The 17,389-nt window shown below is 45.2% G+C and overlaps 1 protein-coding gene across 2 annotated transcripts in view; it reads right to left on the minus strand.

Annotated features, from left to right (window-relative positions):
- capn15 (calpain 15) overlaps positions 1-8,917 on the minus strand; it is a 286,273-nt gene extending 277,356 nt beyond the window's left edge. The window contains exon 1 of one of the 2 annotated variants that reach the window (XM_073060103.1): positions 8,710-8,917. The gene's annotated coding sequence lies outside the window, so the exon portion shown is untranslated. The remainder of the gene's footprint in view (positions 1-8,709) is intronic. The other variant, XM_073060101.1, reaches the window with a different exon arrangement.
- Between the last annotated feature and the right edge of the window lie 8,472 nt (positions 8,918-17,389).

Genomic DNA, 17,389 nt, shown 5'->3' on the forward strand with positions numbered 1-17,389 from the left:
AATGCGACAGGAGGCCAGACGTTCAGGCACGTTACCTGGGTCTTTTTAGGTACAGGGACAATGGTGGATATTTTGAAGCAGGAGAGCACGCTACACTAGGAGAGGGAGAGATTAAAAATGTCTGTAAACACTTCTTCAACATTGCTGACTCCACTACCTCCTGTTGGTGCATTTGGCAAGGTGCCGTAGCAGTTAGCGTCACGCTTTACAGCGCCAGCGATCCAGGTTCAATTCCCATGGCTGTACATTCTCCCCGTGGCCACATTCAAGTTCAATTGTCATTCAACCATACACATGAATGCAGCCAAACAAAACAGCGTTCCTCTGGGGCCAAGGGACAAAACACAGAGCCAACAGCACACTGCACATCGTTACAACAGCAGAAAAACATAGTCTCAAACAAAAACAGTATAGCCCAAGTTCCTGAGTGGCCTGACCTGTACATTGATGGTGCATGGAATATTGTCCATACCAGCTTTCCTCCAGGTGCTCTGGTTTCCTCCCGCATTCCAAAGATGTACAGGTCAGGATTAGTAAATTGTGGGCACGTTATGTTGGAGACGCTTGTGGGCTGCCCCCAGCACACCCTCAGACTGTGTTGGGCTTGATGCAAATGACACACTTCACTGTGCTTTGATGTACACGCAGCGAATAAAGTGAATCTCAATCCCGGAGATCTTTCTCCTCTGGCAACACACTCCATGTGTCAACTGATTTAACCCTCAGATTTCCAGTGAACTTGGATATATTACACTTCACCCACCCATCTAAATGTTTGACAGAGTGTGCATTGTAACCCAATCACAGGCCACAGAAATTAAAATGAAAGATCAGCTTTACTTGTCACAAGTACATTCAGCAAAATGCATTAAGGACCAACACAATGTGTGGCAGCCCACCGCACAGAGCAAGCCCATAATTTCCTACCCGCGCTAATCCGTATGTGGGAGGAAAGCGGAGCATGCAGAGGAGACCCACGCGGTTACAAGGAGAATGTGCAAACTCTTCACAATCAGCGGTGGGAATTGAACTCTGATCTTACAGCTGACACTGTAGGGCGTTACACTAACTGCTACGCCACCCTAACAGAAATGTGAGAAGTGGCACACCACTAGTCACAGGAAAACCTAAAATGAACCTATTCTCTGGTTTCTGTCTACCTTTGACCAACAGCAGTCATTAAAAATGCTACTGTCAGCTACAGGTCACCCTTGGGCAAGACGTAGTACCTGCTTACCCCTACCCCCCATCCCCCGGGATCAGGGTCACATGAAGCCATGGGAGCAGGTGGTGGATGGTCGTATGAGCAGCCAGTGCAGATCACAAGTCCTGGTGACCACTGACACCAGCCTGACCATCTCTGAACTGATCATGGCTGGGGTCACGGCTCAGAAGAAGGCAATGGCAAACCACTTCTGTGGGAAAGTTTGCCCAGAACAGTCATGGTCACGACCAGGATCACCACGTCGTCTGACACAACACGTAATGATGATGAATATCAGATGTATCGACGTCTGGTACGGCAATGGCAAGGCATCTGATCACAACATCATGCAATCACTTGTGAGGACAGCTGAGAGAACCACTGCGGTCTCCCTTCCCCTACGTTGCAATCGCAGAACCCTCAGCATTATCAAGGATACCTCCCACCCGTCCCACAAACAGGCGGAAGCTACTGCAGTACAAGACCAGGACTGTTAGACTGAGGAACAGCTTCTTCCCCCAGGCTGTGAGACCTCTAAACACCCTGTACATGTTATTTATCACAGCGCCAGAAACGGTAACACTGATGTATAATTAACAATATGTCGTATAGGAGTCTTATGTCAACTTGTACATCTGTAGAATACTTCTTTTGTTATCTGTTAATATTATTTTACAAGCTGTATGTGGAAATGTACTGTATTTTGAACCTTGGTCCATAAGACCATTAGATATAAGAGCAGAATTAGGCCACTTGGCCCATCGAGTCTGCTCCGCCATTTCATCATGGCTGATCTAATTTTCCTCTCAGCTCTAATCGCCTGCCTTCTCCCCAGATCCCTTCATGCCCTGACTAATCAAGGATCTATCAACCTCTACGTTAAATAAAGACTTGGCCTCCACAGCTGCCTGTGGCAAAGAATTCCACAGATTCACCACTGTCTCACTGAAGAAATCCTCCTCATCTCTGTTCTAAAAGGACACCCCTCTGTTCTGAGGCTGTGTCCTCTGGTCATAGACTCTCCATTGGAGCCCCCCTGCCCTCTATTGTGGACCTGTACTCTTCCAGGTTGAAGAAGAGGGCGGGGAACATCATAAAGGACTCCTCCCATCCTGCGCACGGACTGTTTGATCTGCTTCCGTCTGGTAGGCGCTTCAGATCCCTCCAGACTAAGACTAATAGGCACTGGAGAAGTTTTTTCCCTACTGCGGTCACTTTGCTGAACAGTTAACTGCCGGTTAACTGTCGGCTAACTGTTACTTGGATTGCACTACCTGTATGTATAATCTATATTTTCATTTATATTTATCATTATTATTGTTATGAGCAGAGAGACAACATCTGCCGGAAGTAAATTCCTTGTATGTGCATAGGTACTTGGTGATTAAAGTCTGATTCTGATTCTGATCATAGGAAACATCCTCTCCACACCCACTCATCAAGGCCTTTCACCATTCAATAGCTTTCACTGAGGTCACTCCTCATTCTTCTGAATTCCAGTGAATACAGGCCCAGAGTCATCAAGCGCTCTTCATATGACAAGCCATTCAATCCTGGAATCATTTTCATGAACCTCCTTTGAACCCTCTCCAGTTTCAGCACATCCTTTCTAAGATGAGAGGCTCATTGTTCCTCATTTGTCCTCCTCCGCCCACCCCCACCCCCACAAACCTTTTTATTCTGGCATCTTCCCCCTTCCCTTGCAGTCCTGCCGAAGGGTCTCGGCCCGAAACATTGACTGTTTATTCATTTCAATAGATGTGGCCCCAACCTGCTGAGCTCCTCCAGCATTTTGTGTGTGTTGTTCTGGATTTTCAGCACCTGAGGCACCTCTTGTGTTTAATGTTGTGTTTAGCTGTATACATGTTCAGAGTTCAAAATAATTTATTATCGAAGTATGTATACTATATACAGCCTTGAGGTTTGTCTCCTTACAGACAGCCACAGAGCAAAGCAGCCCATTAAAACAGAAGATTGCCATACACACAATGTGCAGAAAATAACAAACAATAAAAGTAAATGAATACCATTCAGAACTGAAGCTCTTGAAAGTGAGTTCACAGTCATAGCCGATCCAGGAGCCCATTAGTTGCAGCCTACAGCCTCAGTTCAGCACAGAGACAAGTAAACCTCACAGGGCCGTGGGCTGAACACCAGCCCACATCTTTCCTCTGGCCCTGACACCCTGACCTTCTCGATCTGGTCCTGTGTTGAAATCGGCCGAACACTGGCTCATTCCTCACTCTTGGGCCCGGGCCTGCTGCCTCGACTTGAACCGTGCACGTCACGCCACAACCTTCCTGTACCTTCAGGATTTTAGTTCACACCACAAACATGCCAGGTTGTTTGAAAAGCTCAGCTCCGAAAGGGAAGTTACAGGCTATTGACTGCAGTGACCATATCCAAGAGAAAGTGTGGTTAATACAGGAATTTATAGTTGTCACTGAGCTTCACCAACACCATCTTAAACCAGAAGTGTGTCCCCTTGAATGACAATAAACTTTAAGTTAATATTCCCTAGCCTAGAGTATCCAATAGTCACCAAATTAATTGTTTACCATCCCAAGTGACAAAAGCTTACTCCAAATGGAACCATGCACTAGCTGGTATACAGCATTAAATCCAGAGAACAGTGGAAATCTGGATTAAACTAAAATATACCCACGTTAGCCTTCCCATCAGCATGTCTTGCTGCAGCTTTCAGATCAGAGTAGTCAGGGATTAAGATAAACCATAATGAAAATCAAATGAGAATCCTCAATGCCCTCTTTCTCTGTGGTAGCGCTAATGTTAGCAAAAGCTTAGAACAGACAGATGGGGACTTTGGGAGTTAGCTCAGGCGCACATTGAACAAAATCCCATCAGAAACAAATTAATCCAAAACTTCACGAGTGAAATGGATAATATTGCTCACTGCCGTTAAAATAGATTATACAATATATTGTCTTTCTGATGACTTGTAAGAGCTGAACATTGACGACAGGATTAAGAAATTGGCGGTCCACGATCCTGTGCTCGTTAGGGGATCTGAGGTGGACAGCAAAGGTGATTGCCAGTTCCTCGGCATTATCATTTCAAAGGATCTGTCCTGGGACCAGCACGAGAGTGCCATTACAAAGAAAGCACGCCAGGGCCTCTACTTTCCTAGATGTTTACACAGATTCGACATGTCAACTAAACTTTAGAAAACTTCTATACATGTGTGGTGGACAGTATATTAACTGGCTGCATCACAGCCAGATAATGGAAACAGCAATGCCCTTTAATGGAAAATCCTACAAAAAGCAGTGGGTATGGCCCAGTCCATCACAGGAAAAGTCCTCCCCACCACAGAGCATATCTACAAGGAGCACTGCCATCATCAAGGACCGGAACCATCCAGGCCGTGCCCTCTCCTCACTGCTGCCATTGGGCAGGAGGTACAGAAGCCTCAGGTCCCGCAGCACCAGGAATAATTATCACCCTACAACCATCAGGCTCCTAAACCAGTGTAGAGAACTTCACTCACTTCAACACCGAACTGACCAATGAACACAACTGCAGATTCACTTTCAAGGTCTCTACGACTCGTGTTCTCAGGATTACTTATTTACTTTTTTTGTATTTGCAGTTTGTCTCCTTTTGCACATTGATTGTTTGTCAGTCTTTGTGTGCAGTTTTCCCATCGATTCTATTGGCTTTCTTTGTTCTACTATGAATGCCTGAAAGAAAATGAATCCCAGGGTTGTATATGGTGACATATACAAACTTTGACAATAAACTTACTTTGAACTTTAATGAAGACCAACCCAGCAGACGCCTGGTTATGTCTTCACAGATACCATCCTGGACAAGTCTCACACTTAACTAAAAAACTGGCCAAAGCTGAACCAAGCAGTAAGCGGCCAAAGTTAGGACAATGTTAACTGAAGGAATGATTAATGATGAGATTAGCAGAAACATGCTAGCACATCAGTAATTGTATTAACCTTAATAATACATCTGCTGTTACTAAGAAGTTTATCTACAGTATGATAGACTTATGGCATCAATATCCTATCCACTGCCCTGTTTTAGACAAGGTAGAATGGACAGGGAGAGGACCTTTCCAATAGTCAGAGAGTCTCAGACCGGAGGGCACGGCCTCACAATACTAGTATGTCCTTTTAGAACAGAGATGAGGAGAAATTTTTTTAGCCAGAGGACGATTTATTATCCCTCTCAATCCGATTCTCCTGCCTTCTCTCCCTAACCTTGGCCACTCTTCCGAATCAAGAACCTATCAACTTCTGCTTTAAATACACCAAATGACTTGGTCTCCACGGCCATCCATGGCAATGAATTCCACAAATTCAACGCCATCTGGCTAAAGGAATTCCACCTCATCTCTGTTTGAAAGGAAGATCCTTCTATTCTGAAGCTGTGCCTTCTGGTCCTGGACTCACCCACAACAGGAAACATCCTCTCCACATCCACCCTATCTAGTCCTGTCAACATCCCATAGGTTTCAATGAGATCCACCCCCCCCCCCCCCCCATTCTTCTGAGCTCCAGTGAGTACAGGCCCAGAGGCACCAAATACTCCTCACGTGTTAACCCTTTCATTCCCAGGATCATTCTCATGATCTCTCCTGGAATCCATATACCGGCAGTGGAGAATCTGAACCCTCTCCAAAGCCAACACATCCTTTCTTAGGTAAGGCACTCAAAATTGTTCACCATACTCCAAGTGCAGTCTGACCAAAGCCTCAATAGCCATCTGTGGCAATAAATTCCACAGATTCAATACGCAGATTCAGCTTTGCCACCTTCCCACAGAGGGTGATGAAATCTCCGCAAATTCTCTATTCAGAAGTATTAGAGCCTGGATCCTCGAGGATACTGACACACAAAGACACAGGCACGCACATACACGCACACGCACATGCACTCAGACACACAGTGTCTAAAAAAAAGTATTCACCAACCCCCCCCCCCCCCCCCCACCTCCAGAAGTTTTCATGTTTTATTGTTTTATAACATTAAATCACAGTGGATTTAATTTGGCTTTTTTTGACACTGATCAACAGAAAAATACTTTCATGTTTAAGTGAAAACAGATCTCTACAAAGTGATCTAAATTAATTACAAATATAAAACACAAAATAATAGATTGAATAAGTGTTCACCCCTTCAAGTCAGTATGTACCTTTGGCAGCAATTCCAGCCTTGAGTCTGTGTGGATAGGTCTCTATCAGCTTTGCACATCTGGACTCTGCAATTTTTCCCCATTCTTCTTTACAAAACTGCTCAGGCTCTGTCAGCTTGCATGGGGATTGTGAGTGAACAGTCCTTTTCAACAGACCAGCCACAAATTCTCAATTGGATTGAGATCTGGACTCTGACTTGGCCACTCCAGGACATTAACTTTGTTGTTTTTAAGCCATTCCTGTGGAGCTTTGGCTTTATGCTTGGGGCCATTGTCTTGCTGGAAAGCAAATCTTCTCCCAAGTCGCAGTTCTCTTGCAGACTGCATCAGGTTTTCCTCCAGGATTTCCTGTATTTTGTTGCATTCATTTTACCCTCTACCTTCACAAGCCTTCCAGGGCCTGCTGCAGTGAAGCATCCCCACAGCGTGATGCAGCCACCACCATGCTTCATGGTAGGGATGGTGTGTTTTTGCTGATGTGTAGTGTTTGGTTTACACCAAATATAGTATTTAGTCTGATGGCCAAAAAGCTCAATTTTGGTTTCATCAGAACATAGAACCTTCTTCCAGCTGATTTCAGTCTCCCACATGTCTTCTGGCAAACTCTAGCTGAGATTTCGTGTGAGTTGTTTTTCAACATTGACTTTCTCTTTGCCACTCTCCCATAAAGCTGTGACAGGTGAAACACCCAGGCAACAGTTGTTGAATACACAGTCTCTCCCATCTCAGCCACTGAAGCTTGTAATTCCTCCAGAGTTGTCACAAATCTCTTAGTGGCCTCCCTCACTGGTCCCCTTCTTGTACGGTCACTCAGTTTTTGAGGACGGCCTGTTCTAGTCAGATTTACAGCTGTGCCATATTCTTTCCATTTATTGATGATTGACTTAACTGTAAGGGGTATTCAGTGACTTGGAAGTTTTCTTGTATCTATCTCTTGACTTGTGCTTTTCAATAATCTTTTTGCAGAGTTGCTAGGAGTGTTCCTTTGTCTTCCTGGTGTAGTTTTTGCCAGGATACTGACTCACCAGCAGTTGGACCTTCCAGATACAGGCATATTTTTACTACAATCAATTGAAAACCCTTGACTGCACACACTGATCTGCATTTAACTAATTATATGACTTCTTTCTTTTTTTTTCTTTTTTATTTTTTTATGCATTTTCTACACTACAGCAAAAAAAAAACCCAAAACCAGAATAGGAAATTAATACAGTGCAAGATAAACATACAATAACAATATAATTCACAATAATGAAAAAGTACCCAAATTAAAGTCGTGTAAAGCTAGTGTCGTGTCCCCCCCCACCCCTGCAAAGAAAAAAAAACTCCAGACCAACCACAGCAAAATGTAGGAAATATAGATCAGAACATTCAAACCCCCAAAACTGTAAATACAAGTAAAAACAGAAGATAATAATACCTACTACCAAAAGAAAGCTGAAAGTAAGGGACTGAAAAAAAAACTTAATCAGAAGAAAGGTTAAGAAAATATTCAATAAACGGTCCCCAGACCTTATGAAACTTTATGTTCGAATTAAGAATTGAGTAGTGAATTTTTTCAAGGTCTAAACAGGACATAATATCATTGAGCCATTGAGCGTGCGTGGGTGGGGAAACATCTCTCCATCTAAGAAGAATTAGACATCTAGCCAGAAGAGAAGCAAAGGATAGTGTTCGACATTTAGTCGAGCTCAAATGTATATCCATCTCACCCAAGGAACCAAAAAGAGCAATCAGAGAGAGGGTTTATGTGACTTCTAAAACCAATTGGCTGCACCACTGATGATTTGGTGTGTCGTATTAATGGGGGTGAACACTTATACAATCAATTATTTTGTGTTTTATATTTGTACTTAAGTTAGATCACTTTGTAGAGATCGATTTTCACTTTGACACAAGAGTCCTTTTCTGTTGATCAGTGTCAAAAAATAAACTAAATCCATTGTGATTCAATGTTGTAAAACAATAAAATACTTGCACACATATACACAGACACGCACATGTACGTACACACACACACACTCACACACAGATACACACAAGCACTTATGCACACACACACACACACATTACACATGCAGATACATACACACGCACATATATACACACGGACGTACACATACACACATATCCACACACACACACAGACAGAGAGATACACAGACATAGTCACACGCACACACACACACAGACACTTAGTCAGTCATATCCACACACACACACTCCCAGACACGGTGTGACTGTCACCAATGAACCAGGCGCTGGGTGACAATGCCTTACACGGGCTCTAGGACCGCTCGCTCTGCCGAGCCGTCACTGGGTTGCAAATGATCACTGACCTGTTTAATCCAGAGCCGAGTGAAAGTCCGCCGACCGGCGGTCAGGACGTTGTTGTGTCGCGTGATCGCTCCGGTACCGATCTATTTCCCTTCCGATCAAGGCTTCGGAGATCCGAGGCGGCAATAGCCGCAGCAACAGCGGACTGCAAGTCCCAGGATTCCCCTCACCACCGAAAACCGGGCATCACCACGCGTACGCATGCGCTCTAGCCCCAGCGCCTCATGGGAAATGCAGTTTCAATCATAACTCGTGAACAATAACGGCGCTGATTGTGTAAAGAACAACTTTCCTACCAACCAATAGTTCCCGTACTTTTGAGAATAAGCTAGAGTGAAATGCACTCCCAGAACATAAAACAAAAATATTGATTTAAATTTGAAACATCCGTTTTTTTTTAAATTTTGGGAGAAAAATTCGCCGTACCTTTACGCATGCGTAAAATAACACCCGAGATTTAAGAGAGCTCTGCTACACGATTGGACCATCATGCTCATCCCGTTACGTCATCGCAGTTATCGCTGAAATTATTGGGTATCGTGTCCATCAGTTGACAATGAAGGCGTCGCGCCTATTTTACTGCAACCAATAGCCTTTCGGGACAGCTCAACTGGATGAAGCTGATAGGTGGAAGGTAAACAAGGCGGAACAAAAATCCGAAACACATCAGGATTTCCCTATCCAGTCACATTCGGTCAAGGTGTCCGGAGTCTGGAAGAAATTGTTCCTTTGCGGCGGAGAACAAAGCAAAGATAAAGTTACAATAAATTACAAAAATAGATAAATGATGCAAAAATAAAGAATAGTGAAGTATTATTCATGGGTTTATAGACTATGCAGGAATCTGATGGAGGGGAAGAATCAGTTCCTAAATGATTGAGCGTGGGTCTTCCCGATGAAGGGACGCCCCTGGTGGTGAGAGCCCTGACGGAGCTGGGAGAGTCGATAGTCCTCTCGTGATTCTGGGCACTGGCGCCTCCAAGTCAGACTGCCGAAACCGGTTAGAGTGCCTTCCGCTGTTTCAAACGCCGAATGAAATTGAATTGAATTGACTTCATTACATCACATACGTGAGGAGTAAAAATCCTTACGTATCGTGCAATGTTCAAATTATAGTAATTTGCAATAAATAGTATTAACAACAGGACAGGCAATATAGCTTAGAAATACAGTTGTGTCAGCGTGAATTAATCAGTCTGATGGCCTGGTGGGAGAAACTGTCCCGGAGTTTGTTTTTATGCTGCGGTACCACTTCCCGGATGGGGTGACTCGCGTCCCCAATAATCCTTCAAGCCCTTTTTACACACCGGGCCTTGTAAATGTACTGAATCATGGTAAGTTCACAACTACAGGTGCGCTAGGCTGTCCGCACCACTCTCTACAGGGTCCTGTGATTGAGGGAGGTACAGTTCCCATACCAGGCAGTGATGCAGCCAGTCAGGATGCTCTCAATTGTGCCCCTGTAGAAAGTTCTTGGGATTTGGGGCCCATACCAAACTTCCTCAACCGTCTTAGGTGAAAGAGACGCTGTTGTGCCTTTTTCACCAGACAGCTAGTGTGTACAGACCACGTGAGATCCTCGACGATGTTTATGCCGGGGAATTTAAAGCTGTTCACCATCTCAACCCCAGATCTATTGACGTCAATGGGGGTTAGCCTGTCCTTTGTTTTTGCGACATAGAGCAGCTGCATCAAATGTATTGGGTCAGGGAAGAGGGGAGAGATTCCTGTGCCAAAGCAGCTGAAAGTAGGTCCTCCGGTGCAGGAGGATTAAGCCAATGGTCAGAATTGAGGGAGCAACAAGATCTGGGAGGTGGTGCGGTCTGGGCCAGGCCCTCGTGCCTATTACAGCCATCGAGGGGAGAAGGCATGGGGGTGGTGTGGCAGGAGTGCTGAGATCTGTGCTGTGTTGGTGATAGCCCCTCCCTTCGGCCCTGCTCGCCGGTGTAAGCTCACGGAAAACAAGCTGGATTCCCTTCGTGAGATGAGATGAGGAACTGCTATGTACGCGGCTCCAGGACAACATCCCGTGCGACATCAATCTCCAGGCCGTGCCACTCAGGGACCTGTGCACGTACAATCGTAACGATATGTGCTCTGTGCTCCATACTCCGCACTGTGGCCACAGACAACACAGTTTCATTGACCTGTGTACCTGGGCATGGTTACATGACAATTAAACTGGAACTTGGAGGGGACTAGAGAGAAAAGAAGAAGTGAAATTATGATGAAACTTGAACTCAAGAATGGGAATTTTAAAACTGACGTGTTGCTAGTGTGAGTCAGCAAGAACAGGGATTCTGATGAATCAGTAGTGTGAGAAAGACTGATCAGGAGGGAGCGATACAGAAGTGAGCTGAGGGATGATATAGAATCACAGACAAATGCATCTTGGAAAAGGCTATTCAGCCCATCAAGTTTAAGTTTATTGTTATCTCACTGTATGTGTATACAGCAAATGAAACAAAGTTCCTCCGGGCCACAGTGCATCCACAACAAAATATTACCACAATAAAATGTCATTCAAAATGCATGTAGTGCACAACACAGGTAAACAGTAAACAGCTCACAGTCCCAGTGACGAGACCTCAGTGGTACAGGGTATTCGTTAATCTCACAGTCTGAGGGTAGAAGCTGTTACCCAGTCTGGCTGTCCTGGTCCTGATGTTCCTATCCCTGCTTCCCAACAATAGAGGATCAAAGAGATTAGATATCCAGATGACGTGACCTATCCTTGTGTGAGATTGTGAGATGGGTGATAGGAACCCTCAAAAAGCTACGAGCCCTTCGTCTGCAAGATTTCTATATGGAACGTTGTCATAGGAAAAAGCAGCGCTCATCATCAAAGATCCTCATTACTCAGGCCATGCTCTTTCCCCGCTGCTGCCCATCAGGTAAAAGGTACAAGACTCACAGCACCAGGTTCAGGAACACTTACTACCCCTCAACCATCAGGCTTTTGAACAAAGAGGATAACTTCACTCACTTGCCCATTCATTGAGAAGTTCCCACAACTGACGATCTCACTTAAGGACTCTTTATCTCATCTCATGTTCTCGTTATTTATTGCTATTTATTTATATTTGCATTTGCACAAGTTTGTTATCTTATGCACTCTGGCTGATCTTTCACTGATCCTGTTATAGTTACTACTCTATAGATTTGCTGCAGGAAAATGAAACTCAGGGTTGTATATGGTGTCATGTATGTAGTCTGATAATAAGATTTAATTTGAATTTTGAAATGTGGGGAGGGAGACCCTGGTGACCATCTCGGTGGTTTTTACTGTCCTCTGTAGGGTGCTGTGGCCTGATGCCTTGTAGTGTCCATACCACACCATGGTGCAGCTGGACAGGACACTCTCGATGGTTCATCCGCAAGCTCACATGGGTGTCCCAGGCTCACTGGGCGGGAAACATGTGTTATTCTGCTGGATCTCAAGATATTTAAAGGATACCAAGGCTGTGTGTCTCCACTCTGAAGCCCCTTCGAGACGTGTTGATCCTAAAGAATGTTTCTTTCTCCACTCAACAGGAGTTCTGTGGGACCCTCTCTCATTGCTCCCCCTCTGTGCTCCTTGCTGTTCTCCGCTCCTCGACCACGTACTCACCAAGGCTCACTAAAACAGCCACGTACAATAAAACCATAAATCATAGGAGCAGAATTGGGCCATTCAGCCCACCGAGTCTGCTCCACCATCCAGGTATATTTATTATCAAACAATGTATAAATTATACACCCATGAGAGTTGCTTGCTCACAGGTAGCCACAAAGCAAGAAACCTGAAAAAACCTGTTAAAGAAAAAAAAGAAAAGACCAACACCCAATGCACAAGGGAAAGAAAGAAAAACAAATCCTACTAACAATTGAAGCTAACAACAGATTTATTTCTGATTTTCGAATTCTTGATTTATTTTCCCTTTTTAACCCCATTCTTCTGCCTTCTCCCCATAACCCATAACCCTGGGAACTTGTCTCTGCCGCCATTTTGTTTCTTTCCTACCATCTCCCAGCTTTTCACATCATTCCCTTTCTTCCAATCTCTCCCCCACAGGTCCTGCCTTCCCACTCTCACCCGACTTCTCCCACCTCCTGTCAGCTCGTGCCCCTCACTCTCCCCCATCCTTTTACCCTGCCTTCTGCCCCCTAGGGTCTTCACACACTGTTGATTTTCCTCCATAGGTGCTGAGCTCCTCCAGCGTTTTGTGTGTGTCAGCATTCATTTCCGGACGACTGGAATATAAACGGAAGGATGTAACGCTGAGGATTGATAGGGCACAAATCAGACTGCCTTTGGGGTATCGTGAGCAGTTTTTGGCCCCTAAAAGCATGTGCTGCCATTGGAGAGGGTCCAGAGGAGGCTCACCAGAACGACCCCGGGAATGAAATGAGGGCATTGGATGTCTTTGAGCATACGCTCATTGGAATTTGGAAGATTGAGAGTGAATCTCATTGAAACATCAAATATTGAAAGACCTAGATATGGATGTGGAGAGGATGTTTCCTATAGTGGGAGGGTCTAGGACCAGAGGGCATGGCCTCAGAATAGAAGGAACAGAGATGAGGAGGAATTTCTTTAGCCAGAGGGAGGTGAATCTGTGGAATTCTCTGCCACAGACGGCGGTGGAGGCCGGGTCATTGGGAATATTTAAAGCAGAGGTTGACGGATGCGTAATTAGTAAGGGTGTCAAAGGTTATGGGTGATGCTATCTGCAAGAAGATGAATCCCTAGGATGTTTATGACATGCATACTTTGATACTAACTTTGAACTTTGGAGAATGTGGTTGACAGAGAAAATAACTCAGCCATGATTCAACGGCAGAGACACTCAATGGGCCAAATGGCCTAATTCTCCACCTATGTCTTATGGTCTAATAAGACCATAACGGCTTCTGGTTAAGATGGTGCTACCAAACGTGTGTCAGTGTCTGGTGATCGAAAAACTAAAAAATCCAAGAAAAACATCAGTAAAATATCTTTTCTGAGGAAAATTGCGTTAAATTATCGCTGCAAACAGTGAATGGGTGAATGATGGTGAGGCAAGTTTGGGGGATGAGTCGAGATGGTGTGTTGCAGAATTGTTGCAGCTGGAGTTCCAATTCTCGTTCAACTGGCCGGGGTGCGAGGTTGGATCACTCTGAGCACCAGGAGAAGCCAGGCCTGAACACAGACGTTCCGATGCTCGTTCAACTGGCCGGGGTGCGAGGTTGGATCACTCTGAGCACCAGGAGAAGCCAGGCCTGAACACAGATGTTCCGATGCTCGTTCAACTGGCCGGGGTGCGAGGTTGGATCACTCTGAGCACCAGGAGAAGCCAGGCCTGAACACAGATGTTCCGATGCTCGTTCAACTGGGCGGGGTGCGAGGTTGGATCACTCTGAGCACCAGGAGAAGCCAGGCCTGAACACAGATGTTCCGATGCTCGTTCAACTGGGCGGGGTGCGAGGTTGGATTGTTTTGTGTGCTGAAAGAAGTTGGGGCCTGGGCAAACATGTTCCAATGCTTGTTCAACTGGCCGGGGTGCGAGCCTGGATCGCTCTGGGTGCTGAGCTGATTTGAAGAGCTTGAGAGTGGCTTGGGCTGGGCAGTGAAATCTGGACCCAGAGCCAGTTGCTGGGCAGCGTGGTCTAGGCCCCAAGTCCTTTGCAGTTGCTGGGTCCTACTGCAAGGTACGGTCTGTTGTTAAAACAATTTGAATGCCAGCCCAGATCAGAGGCGAGAGCTGATTTCACTCACTCTCAGCAATCTTCTCTTCCCTCTTCAGGGTGCCGGAGCCTTGCACGATTTCGTTGCTTGGTCAGTTTAAATGCTGGCCCAGATCGAATGAAAAGACAGCCTGTCGGGATAAGAGACTAGAGCCAATTTCGTTCAATCTGCACGATGGTCACTCCTCTCTCCATGATCCTGAGGCTATGAAGACTGCCCTGGCTGTTGTGCTCCATGGCCGCTAATATGGTGAACTGAGAAGCGAGGCTTTGGGCCTACTCCAGGGTTCGGATTTGAGGACTCAGTTGGTTCAGAATGTTATTGTTAGCTTCAGTTGTTTGCATAACTTGTATTTTTTTTCTTTGTTGTGCATTTAGTGTTGGCATTTTATTTTTATTTTTCCTTTAATTTGGTTCTTTCAGGTTTCTTGCTCTGTGGCTATCTGTGAGCAAGCCAAATCTCAACGTTGTACAATTTATACATTCCTTAATAATAAATGAATCTTGAATCTTATATAAAAATTGGTGATTGGAGTTGAAACGAGAGATGGAATTGAATGCCGGAACAGCCCGGGGCTCTTGGCCTACTCCAGTAGGTCTGTTGCCTTTTTGTAACTGGTGCATTCTGATCCAAGACAACATGTGAGTATTCCCCCGAATGCTTTATTTACACAATGAATATTGCTTGAAATTCCACTCACGATAGTCCCATTGAGGCTTTGCTGTTGCCTGGGTTACCCATGTGCCTGGATGTGCTTATGTTTCTGGTAGCCATGAGATTGACAACACACGGGGAGGCACAGGATTGCAATCATCTGAAGTAATGTCAGCACCAACACCATCAATTGCCAATTCAACACATAATTTGTTACACACAGTTTCCTTTTTCTTTTCAATCAACAGAATTTCTCACAAGCAGAAATCCCTTGAGCTAATTATACCTGGAGTAACAGACCACGATCCTGCAGTTAGTACAACTATAACATCGATTCTCCAGCGATGCATGCTCACTCCTGACCTCGGACACTCTCTGTGTGGAGTTTGCATGCTCTTGTCCTGCGACCACATCGGAAGACCTGTGACCTAATTGAAACCTATCAAACGTTGAAAGGAGGGAGGTGAACAAGGAGGGGGTCATCACTTCCCTGGCTATAGGTTGACTCATTATAGAGCCTAATGGCCAAGGGTAAGAATGTCCTCATATAGTGTTCTTCGGAGCAGTGTAGTTGTCTTAGTCTATTACTAAAAGTGCTCCTCCATTCAGCCAAGGTGGCACGAAGAGGGTGAGAAATATTGTCCAGAATTGCCAGGATTTTCCATAGGGTCCTTTGTTCTACCATAGCCTCCAGTGTGTCCAGTTTATAAAAGAGCCAGCCTTCTAAATCAGTCACAACATCACAACATTAAAGAGTCAGCACAACATTGTGGGCCAAAGTGCCTGTACTGTGCGATAGTGTTCTATGGCAACATAGGCATTGTGGGCTGAATGGCCTGTTCCTGGCCAATATGGTTTGATGGATTTATTCATCCTAGATGTTCTGTTCCTGGTCATTCTGGGATTTCCATGTCGTTTTCCATGAAGATGTTTACCATGTTTAATTCTGCCATTTCCTCATTCCCCAAATTAATTTCTCTTGCAACACACACTCACTCACACAACCACACACTCTCTCTCTCTCTCTCACACACACACACTCTCTCTCTCTCTCTCTCTCTCTCTCTCTCTCTCTCACACAAGCACACAGAGCCAGAGGGACTCAGCAGGTCAGGCAGGATCTATGCAAAAGAGAAAACAGTCGCTGTTTCGGGACGAGGCCCCCCTTCAGGACTATGTGCTTGGATTTTTCAGCATCTACAGATTTTCTCTTGTTAGTGATCGTTCCCTTGTCTCAGTCTGCAGTAACTTTTGCAAGTATTTTCCATTCTACAGGAACTTCTGCAGCCTGCATTTACATTTCTAATGAACCTGGTCTTAGATTCTGCTCCCCTTTTCTTATCATAGAACACTACATCACAGAAACAGGCCCTTCAGCCCATCTAGTATGTGCCAAACTGTATGGTCCCATTGACCTGGACCAAGGCACTCCAAACCCCTTCCGTCCGTGTACAATACTCAGCCAAACTTGTCTTAAATCCAACCTGCATCCACCAATTCCACACTCTCACCCCTCCTTAGGAGTGAAGACATTCCTCCTAAACATGTCACCTTTCACCCTTAACCCATGACCTCTGGTTCTAGTCTCACCTAACCTCAGTGGAAACACCTGCTTCCATTTACCCCATCTACTGCTCATAATTTTGTAAACTCCCCTCATTCTCCTCCAGGAATGAAGTCCTAACCTGCCCAACCTTTCCCTATAACTCAGGTCCTCAAATTCTGGCAACATCTTTGTAAATTTTTTCTGCCCCCTTTCCAGCTTACTGATAGCTTTCCGGGGGGGGGGGGGGGGAGGAGAAGGCGATCAGAACTGCACACAACACTCCAAATTAGGCCTCACCAACGTCTTTTACAACTTCAACATAACATCACAACTCCTATCCTCGATACTTCGACCCATGAAGGCCAATGTGTCAAAAGCTTTCTTTACAACCTTGTCTACCTGTGATGCCACTTTCAAAGACTTATGGTTCTGTATTCCAGATCCTTCTGCTCACTGTGCAAGTCTTACCCTGGTTGGTCCTCCCAAACTGCACCTCATTAACTTCCATCTGCCATTTTTCCAGTAGGTCCTGATACCACAGCAAGCTTTGATAGTCTTTCTCGCTGTCCAAAACACCCTCTCCTGTACGATTGTACCAAAAGCTCCCTTTACGATCCTGACTGTGACAACACATTTCTAATGAATCTCCTGTGAGATTCCACTCTCACTTATCAGCTCCCCCAACCCTATCATAGGGTTTGGGGGCTTGTGTGTCTCAGTGAGCCATATTAGCCAGAGTCAGGACTTCATGCTTTGGCTCTTGGGGGGGGGGGGG

Source organism: Hemitrygon akajei, chromosome 11 (genome assembly GCF_048418815.1).
Source record: "Hemitrygon akajei chromosome 11, sHemAka1.3, whole genome shotgun sequence".
NCBI classification, from domain to species: Eukaryota; Metazoa; Chordata; class Chondrichthyes; order Myliobatiformes; family Dasyatidae; genus Hemitrygon; species Hemitrygon akajei.